At 38.3% G+C, this 12,086-nt stretch overlaps 2 protein-coding genes across 7 annotated transcripts in view; one reads left to right on the forward strand and one right to left on the reverse strand.

The window, feature by feature from the left end:
• Positions 1-12,086, reverse strand: part of C5H7orf50 (chromosome 5 C7orf50 homolog) — a 135,772-nt gene that overhangs the window by 61,374 nt on the left and 62,312 nt on the right. The window lies entirely within an intron of this gene.
• The window catches only part of GPR146 (G protein-coupled receptor 146), a 57,085-nt gene that overhangs the window by 24,778 nt on the left and 20,221 nt on the right, over positions 1-12,086 (forward strand). For both annotated transcript variants that reach the window (XM_027779388.2, XM_027779376.2), the window contains exon 2: positions 865-906. The gene's annotated coding sequence lies outside the window, so the exon portion shown is untranslated. The remainder of the gene's footprint in view (positions 1-864; positions 907-12,086) is intronic.

The raw sequence follows: 12,086 nt of genomic DNA on the forward strand, positions 1-12,086 counted from the left end.
AGTCCTAATTAAGTACCCTTGAACTAGTTAATCTTTCATTTTAGAAGAAAGCTCATCTATTCTTAAAAGTTATCTTGCTCTCCAAATATTACTGTTCAATCATTTATCTAAGCTAAAATACTTAAACCTCTTTAATGCCTATGTATGTATATATATATTTTAACTGCAACACATAGGGAAATTAGTGCTTTACTTCATTTTTCTTCTTCAGATAAGTTACATCTGCATATTGAAATACTGGTTACAAATTCTGAGCAGTCAGATAAATTATACTTTAATTTTTATATTTTAATAAAATATACTTGTTCTCTGTATTTTTTCACCACAGTGTGCAAAGGAGCAGATACACTAACTCACTTTGATTACTGAGTATGTAACACAGTGCGCCAAACCCACTACTTTTTACAATAACCAAACTGACATTTATCATAATATCATATTACAACACAAACATTTGATATCAGGACTGTGAAGTGTCAGTTTTAACACACCAAACATGACATTTTCAGTGACAAAAAGGAAGTTATGTTTCTATTTTTAAATCTACAGCTTTTATGCAAGTTCCGCAATTCACCTCACAAATGTAAATAAAACCATCAACACCACTGTGATACTTTAATTCTATCAACTTTTCAGCTACAGTCAAGTCTGTACATGCAGCAATTCAACACCAAACATCATGAACAATTACGTTACAGATTTCCTAATCACTGGAAGAAAACATTGTATAGTGTAAATGCTACACACAAAAAAATGAAAGTGATCCATATTTATCAGAATTGATTAAATTTTTTTAAATTTCTTTCAACCACCTACAAACAACTGTTTTACCTTTTCTTTTCTTGTTTTCTTTTTTCTTCCCAGTGGCTCAATCTCAGACTGACATTCTCCTGGGCTGCACCTCATGTAAGTACAGCTATAGCAATACAGGGTGACTTACTGTATATATTTACTTCATCAATGTACAACTGTGACAATATTTACCAAAATTGGGACTTCTAGACATGCCATTTACTTCTGTGAAAAAGTACTGGATTACTAAGTCCTCACTGAAAAGTAAGCTAAGGCAAGCAATATTTACTCCCAGATTGTCCTTCTCAAAGATCACAAACCAGCCACTGAAGTAGTCTCAAAGATACATCCAATTTACTACATCTTTATGGGTTTGTGAAATCTGGACTTTATGGAAGTGTCCCGTGATCTTTAGGCACTCCAGGGCTTCTTTCTTCCCAGGCAGGGGAACCTCTGTCACCCAGAGGAACTGCAGGAACAGACTGGATGAACATCAGCACTCAGAGGGTTTAACTGGCATTATTTCTGCAAACTGCTTGCCAATCCATGTGAAGACAAAACTGAGGCTGTAGCACTTTCCTCACCACCTCTGCCACCAGGCCATCATGACAGTTAAAACTGCCTGAAAGCCCACTGCCCACATCAATGATTTCCATACATTGACAAGTGTCCATCAGGGAGAAGGAGAAAGGCAAAGCCAACACCTAGTCAACCAGCTTGGGCTAACGCTGCAGGAAAGACACACCTTTAAGAAAGCTAAACAGATCAAAAGGAAAGAGACACAAAACTCGGTCTTTTCTAAGTGGCCAACACCATTCATCTGAGCACTGATGGTGCAAATACCATCAATACTCCAAGGGTATATTTGCATGCAGCCTGAAGAATGTGCTGTCGTGCAGGGGTTGGTACCTGCTCAGAGTGGTGGGCAATAGGTGAGTTGTTCACACACGTACAGTTAATGAGCAAAGGACTATAAGCCAGGAATTATTTAATGTTGATACCAGCTCTGCCAGTACCAAGTGCTGTTCTGTTGCTCTCGGCAAGTCACTTCATCTTCTTGATGTTCTCCTATGTACAATGAACATAACATTTCTGTGCCCAGGGCCCATCTCCCCAGTGTTTAATTTCCAGTTTAATATTCTAGTCATAAATGCACTGCCTCCCTTTGATAAAGTACAGTCAGTATCAATAGGTAACACTTTTTAAAAACTTATTTCCAACTATTGTGAAACAGGAGCTGAATGTTTATGGAGTAGTTATTTTTTATGTCAGTTTATCATAGGGCCTCTTTAGCCACAAGCTTGCAGCCGGAGGCCCCAAGGCATTTTTGGGAATGGAAACTTTTTGAGTTCAGCTCTTAACAAATTTCCAGCCTGCAGTATGTTTTTCATTAGTTTACATGGTGTTATAATAAATGATGCACTTACTCTTTCATTTTATGATTTTTTTAAACATGCAACAATTTTTCTGTGTCTGTTTTTTATTACTTTCAATACACTCAACCACACTAATCTTAGAGTTTATGTATAAAAACAGAAAGAATATATTGAGTAAGAGATCAGCTACAGCAAGACACGCTTCTAGTTTAAATTTTTCACTGAAGGCCAATCATAAACCAATTACATGTATGCAGCTCCACAGACAGCCATCCTTTTAGGGGCCATTGTTAAAAAAACCAAAATGTCCGTTATCCCAAAACCTAGAGTGGCCTAGAGAAGACTCCTCTAAGGTATACACCTGCAAGACAGAACTAAAAAAGTTTGATCCCACTGGCCACATACAAAACATCCAAAAGCCTCCCTAAGCCTCCATGTAACAGAATTACAAAAAGAGTTTGTTTTTTTTATAAACCACAGGATCAGAGTAGTTAGGTTGGAAGGGACCTTTAAAGATAATCTAGTCAACTCCCCTGCAGTGAGCAGGAACATCTTCAACTAAATCAGGTTGTTTACAGCCCCATCCAACCTGACCTTGAATGTTTCCAGGGATGGGGCACCTACTGCCTCTCTGGGCAGCCCATGCCAGTGTTTCACCACCCTCATCGTAAAACATTTCTTCCTTATATCTAGTCTGAATCTACCCTCTTTTAGTTTAAAACCATTACCCCTTGTCCTGTTGCAATAGACTGACCTGGTACTTCTCTGCATCATTTTTGGGCCCCCCAAGAATGCTTTCAATGAACTAGAGCGAGTGGCAGGACACCAAGATAGCCAGGGGGCAGGAACACTTGCCCTGTGAAAGGCTGAAGGAACCTCAGGGTGGAGAAGAGAAGGTTTTGGGTGGCCCTTACAACCACTATGTTACACCTACAAGAGGCTTATTGAGAAGACAAATTGAGGCTCTTTCAAACAATGCACGGTATGATATAAAAAAGACAATGGGCATAAGTTAAAAAACAGATGGATTGCAACATAAGGGAAAATTTACTTTTTAATTTTTTTTTTACCATTAGGACAATCAAGCATTGGAACAGATTGTCCAGAGGTTACACAGTCTCCATCCTCAGAGATTTTCAGGACCTAGTCTGATCTCACAGCTGACCCTGCCTTTGGGCAGGAATTTGGAAAGATGACCTCCTAAGGTCCCTTCCAACCTGAATTATTTTATGATGAATTTGGTCCAGTAAAAAAATAGTTAAAATTTTAAATACCAGAAACAAAACTCATCCAGAATTTGTTCAGACTGACTTTTTATTTTTTCTTGCTACCTATTATAATCACAGGCACATTGGTTTGCTAATACTGTGGTGCAATAATTTTTTTTTAAATTATCACAGAAAAACAGCTGTGGATAGCATTTAACCTCAGACTCCCAATTTCTTAATTGAAATCTTAATTGAAATCTTCCACTGGTGGCTATAGCTTTTTGAAACAAAGTACAGACAGGAGAAAAGAGGCAAATAAAGGTTTACCTTAATGAGTTTTGGACACACAGTAACAGCAGCCATCAATAATCTTCATAGTGAAGTACCTGTGTCACAGCTAAAAGACTTTTTTTAAAAGATTACCTAAGCTGTCTTTCCCTGATTGCAGCTCATAGAGATGCCAGGTCTAATCTTTGTTAGGGTGAAGTACTATGATGCTTTGATCGTCACATTGGATTCTTTGCATCCCAGTATAAACTGGCCCCAGCAAATACAAATGCACTTATAAACAGGAGGTAACAGTGACCCAAACAATATCCCAAATATTTTAAAACTAGCAATATAAACAAATCATAGTATAAGGGAAAAATATAGTTTCTAAAAAAACCCCAAACACTTAACATTTCAGAATTTAAGTCTCCATCCTAAAAGCACAACTACCCACGTGTAAAATCAAGCCAAAGTTCTTTGTGCCATCTTGTCTTACCCAAAACTAGTTTGGTGAGCTCTCCAGGAAGCCAAAAGCAAATGCCTTTAACACTGTACTCTCGAACATCAGCTCTGGAATGTTTTCAAGGAATGTTCATCTTTCCAGATGCATTTCCACACATCATTGCTAGTAATTTAACTCAACACATACATAATACAGACATTGCAATAATTCAAGATAGACAAGATGAGCATGTCAAAAGGGTTACATGCTTCTTAGTTCGTGCAAGCCAAGTTCACTACACAAGATTCCCTCACAGCCCCCTGTTCCAGCCCATTGGCATTGCACACATGCCACCTTCCCATCCACAGTCATGCCAGGGGCTCCTTTCGTTACCCATGTCTCCTTCAGAACCTACTCCATTTATCACCATGAGGCTTTATGTCTCCATCTTGCCTCCAGTCTCTTGCTGCTTGCTAAGATATACGTCTCCTTCATATTGATTTCAGTACAATTATAAACCTTCATTCTCTCTCTCCCTACCAGCTTCCTTCCTCTCACAAATTAAAGGCTTGGTTCAGCTTTCCCTTTTGAAGTTTCAGTCTCCCTTCCTGCTAGACCAGAACATGTTAATTTTGCAAAAAGAACCATTACTAATATTTTGTATTTAGGAGACATGTTAAGGTTGTCAAACAACATGTTAAACTTGATTGTGAGAATAGCAGAGGTGAGATCAGACATACTATTATGCTGGAAATCATTATAGATGCCACCAGTGGGTAGGGGTAACTGCAACTACGGGTCTGCAACTGCTGAAAAGCCTACTGCTTTTTCTTATTTTTCTCTTCAGTAGTTAAAATTGATGCTTATTATCACTTACTGCCATTTACCATCCCCAGGTGCCAAAAAAAAAAACCCACACCAAAAACAAAGACTGTCCATACATTAGGTTCAAGAACACAGGGGAGGTCCTTTGGAAGAGAAAAGCTGAAACATTTGAGAAAAAGAGTATGAACATTAATCAACATTAATGATCAGGGTTTAACTTTAAGACATATTCCAGCAAAATTCACACAGCTAGGAAAAATACAGAAAATACATCTCTTTCTGTAGGGTATATACATCGGGAAATACAAACAGTATTCCCTCTGCCAACCCTTCTAAGGGGGAGCAGTTCTCCACTGTATGTATTTGCCTATTTTAAGTGTTTTATATATAGTTGATACACACATTTTTTTAAGATAGCCCTCCCTTTTTGTTTTCCCTCAATAGAAATCTTAAGGGTGTATTCCCAGGGGCTGACACCATCAGGAAAACTAGGCTATGCCAACAAGAAGGGATTCCAGTCAAACAGCATCATGTCTAGCATTATGTTTCATTTACAAATCTTTCATTTCTAAATGAATGCCAGCTCAAAGTACACATTAAACACATATACCTTCTGCTTAGGTATGTAGAGATTGTTAGAGATTAAGCCACTTTTAATTAAAGACTTAAGCAGGTGTCAGTTCACAATACTCTTTGAATTTGGTTTAAACAGATAGACATTCCATGATTACCCAGCAGCGCACTTTAAATACAAGCAGAATCAAAGAGATCTTCCTAAACAAAGCAAAGGAAAGCTACTTTGTTGGATGGTCTGAAGTTTGGTACTACTCATCTGTCATATATGGATCATCATACAATGAGTTGGAAAAAGCATTTTAAAACACTTCAAAAATAAACAAACACACTGCAAACAGTTCTACCAGGCAGAACCCCAGGCCACACAGGACCTATTAATTTCAGTGGGGTTTTGTTTTGCCTCTACATATGCACCTAACTATCCAAGGTTAATTTGCAGTATCAAGGCTTAAAGCAGATAATTCAAAAGCATTCTGGCCTCAAATAACCAGAGCTTTAAACACGGAAATGGAATTATTTCTAAGTAATCTTTTTCTTGGTGTCATACTTCACAGTGACAGAAATAAGAAGAGTACCCTGTTTCTCCATTACTCAAAGGTTCTTTATTTGCTTTTTAAGGGAAATCCAAAGATTAATTTAAAACCATCTGATGAAAATACTTTAATATTTACCTTCATATTTTCTTGTAATATATACTGAATTCAAGTGAAGTGATTTCCAAAATTATCCTGGATGCTTCTCATTTCAAGGTGTTAAATATTGGCTCTTATAAATTTCCATTACACGTTGTCTGACAATATTTGCTGCTCTGGACTACATGAACTGACTTTAATTCTTACAGAGGTAATGATAATGAAGTTTGTAGAAGTTGGGCACAGATGATATTTTATAATTTCATACGCATTACAAGCCCCACCTTTCCAGGTCTAATTTCATATAAAGTAAGTGTAAAAAATGGTTAGAACGGTCAAATGCATTAATTCTTTCGATCCTTTTTACTTATTATATCATCAGTAACAGCCACCTGCAAACTGGTCTCCTAATTATGCTGTAAATGATGGCACTATACTTTTAACATCTCTGCAGTGGTGTAACAGCTGACACCTGAAGACAATGAAAAAGCACACATGTAATCCCAGAATTTTCTAATTAGTAAATCACAAACTGAAGTCCCAAAGCCAAGACAAGGCTATTAATAGAGCTGTGGGAAGAAAATAACGAGGGAGATGAGACAGCAATCCGCCAGCTGACTAGGTCAATGCAAGGCATGTAGCAGGTAGCTGGGAGGATGGCTAACACAGACAGGGAGGCAAAGAGCACAGTTGCCAAAACAAAGGATGCTGACCAGTTGGAGCTATCATCTACAGGAACCAAGTACCAGCCTGCATCTCAGAAGCTGGTTAAGGGAACCTACACAGCATGGCTGCAAAAGCAAAGTTTAAAAACAGCATAGGATGACTAGCATAAAAGCACAATTCTTAGAGCTTCAACTGATTTTAAAGGAAAGACTAAAGGTCAGCACTCTTGTAAAAGTCAGGTTTCTACTTCTTCAGCATTAACTACAGCAATATTGCATACAGAGAGATGTGAAAAATAAAAAATGGTAGAAACCAAGATCTGTTTGACTGCTTCAGCAACAAGGTCTAAATCTGGAATAACCGCGAAGGCTTGAATCTCAAACATGCACCAGTGCATACATACTAGCTTCTAAATTTTATCAGTTTTTTATCTGGAGACAGTACGAGGAATCTCCCTTAGCCAGGAAGGAAAACTATTAAAGTCAAGTAAGATTCTTTCAGCTGCTATGGTAGGCACAGGTTATTAAGTGGATCTTTGTATGGCTGCTCCACCTCCAGTTTTATTTGCTGGGAGCTGGTTATGTAACTAACACAAAAGAAAATAACCATTTCTAAGTTGTTTTCCTTTGCAAGCTCTGGGCTCCCAGGAAGAACTGAGAGAATTCAAAATCAGCTTCCCTTCTGTTGCTCTCTTGGGTGTTTCTCTTTGAAGTGGCACCCTAAGTGGCTGCTCATTCACCAGTTTTGTAGGTAGCCTTTAAAGCAATGCTTTCCACCCTTCAAGCTTAAGTACAGAAACATACAATTAATTAAAGCAAGTTAGTGGTGTTATTATTTCAGCCTTTTATTTCTACTTGGTGTCAGACTCTAAGACACAAGTGTTCTTTGTAGTAGGATTTCAGGCACTCTGGAGAAAATCCTGAACTTTATATAGTGATCTGATATGGTTCCTGTAACACACAAACAATCCAAGAGAACTATTTAGCTATCGCTTAAAGGAAAAATACATTCCAAAACTCTAGAAACAGAGTCAAACTCCACAATGGCTCTAACTACTTTGCAGTGTTACTGTGCTGTATTCAACTGACTGTTTAACCCTTTGTTCTGACATGCGATTTTTAAATCACTTTTTTCCCCAAAAAGAAGAGTAAGCCTACAATTAAATTTTATATGGAATGATTCCAAAGTAGAATGGCTAGGAAATCTTTGTTTGTTAACAGACAAATGGACCACTTACCTGCCAGATGGCTGTAATGCAACAAAAAGTGCATCTAATGCTGCTTATAATAGCAGTGGCCAAGTGCCACATTACCGGTTTCCAAATATTTTCCTGGTGTGGAATGTTTGTAAACCATCCTCTTGCACTGCTGCCAAACTCCAGGAATACTCTGCAGGACAGTTTTAGTCCCTAACTAAAAAAAATCCCCACATTATTAAGAATGATTGTGGAGAAAATATTTCAGTAAATCTCTCCTAATGTAATGGCTTTCTCCTCTATTTCCACATAGCATGTATGTTGTTTATTTTCATTCTTTGAGCACAGGATTTTATAGCCATAATTATCTCATTTTCTCATAGTACAAACAGTCCAATTTTTATTCATTGAGGTCAGTATTGTTGTTGCATTCTTCCTCTGGGTTTTTTTCTTCCCTTCAAAATTCTATATTAACAAGTACAATGGATTTATGCTATCAAAATACCTGCTGGGGTAGAGATTTACTAATAAGTTGTATTTTCAATAGATCAAAAGTAGCAATAGTAAAATGGACAGCTAGGGGAAATGATGTAATGATGTTTTAACTCATTTCCATTCTCCATATCCTTTAAAAGTCATAGTTCTTCAACCATGCAACCTCATCTTAAAAGATTTTTGTGCAAGAATTTTCACCAAAATCTGGAGGGCTTTAAGAAGTAATATTCAATCAAGCAGATTTCAGAAGCTAGAGTGCTTCATGGTGTCAGGTTATGAAATCCTGCTAGCTAGCCAGTCTTGAGCATACAATCTTGCTGCTTTATGTCTTTTTTAAAGGGTTGGGAGGCTAAACCCAAGAACTTAAAGACTACGGTAGGGCCCTGGACTTTTTCCCTTCTTATACATCTCTCCTGTTTCTCCTGTGCTGCGAAGTGAGCAGTAGTGCCTTCAGCCTGTACTGTGGTCTTCACAAAATACACCCAGAGGGTTAAAGCCCTTCCTCCTCCCTTCCCACCACCTGAGGTCTGCAAAGGAAAGAGCTGCTGAAAGCCTGGTAACAGGAAAAGGTCAGGAGTAGGGTATTATATTCTGTATGTTTGGATTAGCCCACAATAGCTAAATAAACTGATCTAATGTCCAATGACATTTTCAAACAATAGCTAATAAAATCATCCAAAGTATGCAGAGACAAAAGATGCACACAGACACACCAGAATACATCTCTAATACCATCCACACGAGCAATGACCTAACAGTGAATTTCAGCAGTCTGGCCATCCAAATTAGAGGTCAAATATGAAGAGGCCCAAGTTAAAAAGCCTACCCATTAGAAAAGACACAAATACTCCTGCTTTGCCCATTATTATCACTGCCATTTGTATGCAGCTATCAGGTTTTGCCCGATGTTTTTGGCATAGAACCATATTTTTGAAACAGAATCACAGTCTTCTCAAAATAAATAAATAATAGACATACTACTGAAGTTAATCGCAAGCTCTGAATACTTCAGGAAGGCTCCCCTGAATTAGCTGGGTTAGCAGGTCTGAGGAATTTCCACTAAAACCACATGAGGATCCTGAGTCACATCAGCAAAGGAAGGAGCTGCAACAGATCCAGATGCTATCACTCCACTCCCAGCCTGTTTGTTGCTGCCCTTCTGCTGCAGGTTCCCACTCCTGTAACAATGGAGCTGGCACAAAGAAAGTAACATTCATGCACCTGTCTCAGCAGCTGAGTTCAACTGTGTCGGCTCTTAAAAGGGTGCAACTTTGTGGTCCATTTTGGAAATCAAGCTGCAAAAGTGCAAATGCATGCATCCCTCTGCAGAGGCCCGTATCCCTCACCAGAAGTACGGCTGTGCCATCCCATCATGGCCACGGTGCATCCAGCTACCGCAGCAAGTTTCACCAGAGCTCATTTGTGAATGGCCCTTAGGGAAAGCTGGTGGAATTTCTCAAACCAGAGACACTGGTTCTCAAGAATGAATGTATGATTAATGGGCTTGCAGCACTGGTACAATTGTGGTCGCCTTTTTAAAGTTTTCTGTCCAAGTCCTTACAACCTGAAATATTGTAGCAGATTAAAAAATGAAAGGGACTAAAGTTGTGCTCATATAAAAGAGAGTTCTAAAGCACTCATCTAAAATTTGCAAATAAGTCTTGCTTGCTTCAGCTGATTTGCACATTCAATTTCAATGTTTTTTAAGTAATTACCAAAGCATTTTCAGACATGTTATGACCAAATACCAAATTGCTGAATACTAAGATACACAAGGATAAAACACAAATAAGCAGTCCTGAATGAATCCCATTAATATTACATCTTACTTCATGCTTAACACAACAGTACTGCAAAAAATAAGAAGAAATGTCAGTGGGGACTGACCACATTCTGTGCAATGAACAAGGACATCTTTGCCCACACCATAGTCCCTTTATCGTGTACCACTAACTCTGCTCCTCTGAAGGTACCATCATTTCAGTTTAAGATAAAAGTATACTGAGGAATATTTCTGATAATCCTTTTCTATGAATACTATTCTTTAGACAATTTACACATGGGTATGAAGGGCCAAAATGTACACCCACTAATTCCCTAATGCCATAGTGATCCTTCAACAAAACCACTTCAGCTCATAAAAATAATATTCTGGCAACCACAGTCCTAAATAACTACTTTCACTTTTAACCTTGTGATTTGTTTAATCCATCTGAATCAGTAACTCTGTTACTGCATAGAGCACTCGTAAAAGATGAACTTTTGAAAGTCATTATATTGCCATACAAAACTGAACAGAACTTCTTAGGTTTTGTCTTATTTAGCTTCTGTAAGTAAAAAATACTACCAGAATTGTCTATCAATTCATATCAGATGTAGCAGTGTCAGAAACATGAGTACATCAAGCATGTGACTACATCATCTGAACCACTACAAATTATTCTGTAAACAAAAACCTGCACTGCTAAAATACAACTTTCATATTAACAGAGTTACTTGGAATTAGGAACTTTAGGACTGTACATTAACTTCACAGACCCATCAGCAACAAGAAATGTATTTGGGAGAGGATGGACAGGGAACTGCCATAATTAATCAATCAAGCCAATAGCAGCAGTATACTGCATGTGAAAATTAAGCATGTGAGGATACCCCCAAGGTTTCTGTGATCCCTGCTGCTTAGTGGCGGTAAAGAAGTAGTACTTTAGGTTATGTGTGCATTTCACACTCATACTGGACTCCTATCCAGCCGAATTTTTACCATGTGCACAGAAAAAACACATGGCTTATGTTTAAAGGCGTTTTGAAAATGGGCTAATTTTCCTGTCAGGTCACAGAAGAGGCTCCACCTTCAGTGAGGCTGGCACTTACTTATTTTGTAATGAGGCAGAGTTAAATAAGTCACTGAAGTAAATATCGACTATCCTTGTTCACCATTTCCCTCAGTCCCCTTGCAGCTGTCTGACCAGGACCAAGTCCCAACACAAAGTCCCATGGGTCCAACACAAGAAATACCTGGCCAAGCTCGACAAGTACAGATATTGTTAAAATGTGGACCTTTCCAGCCAAAGCACAACAGTCTCCTCTGCCCCACAACTACCCCAAAGTTACTCCAGACAGTCAGTGGCAAGTGATAGTTACAGATCATAATCGCATAGGGGATTATGTATCTTTACATTCAAACAAGCCTTGGGGAAAGTATGCTAGGAAAATCCAACTGGGACAATGTAAAAACATGGGCACTGCAAACTGAAATAAGTGATGAACTGGCAGGGCCTGTAAGAGAAAACACTCACTTCTATAAAACCAATACAGCAGCAGACTTGAAGGAGCCACATTATTACCTTCTGCTCTCCCCAGAGACTGAAGGAGTACTATTCCATCTCCCAATCTCTGCATTTTTCTCCTGCAAAAAGCCTATACGATAAAGTTTATGAGGTCTGAATTTCAAAAGGAAAGCACATTTCACCTTAAACTCTATGCCCAACTGTCACTGGTATTTAATCAACTGTAAATCAACACATTTGGAGGTTTTGCTCTGTGTTTCAAAATACAAACCATATATAATGGCTTAACCAAATGAATGATAAGCGTGAAATATTACAAGCC

This window comes from Falco peregrinus, chromosome 5 (assembly GCF_023634155.1).
Source record: "Falco peregrinus isolate bFalPer1 chromosome 5, bFalPer1.pri, whole genome shotgun sequence".
NCBI lineage: Eukaryota > Metazoa > Chordata > Aves > Falconiformes > Falconidae > Falco > Falco peregrinus.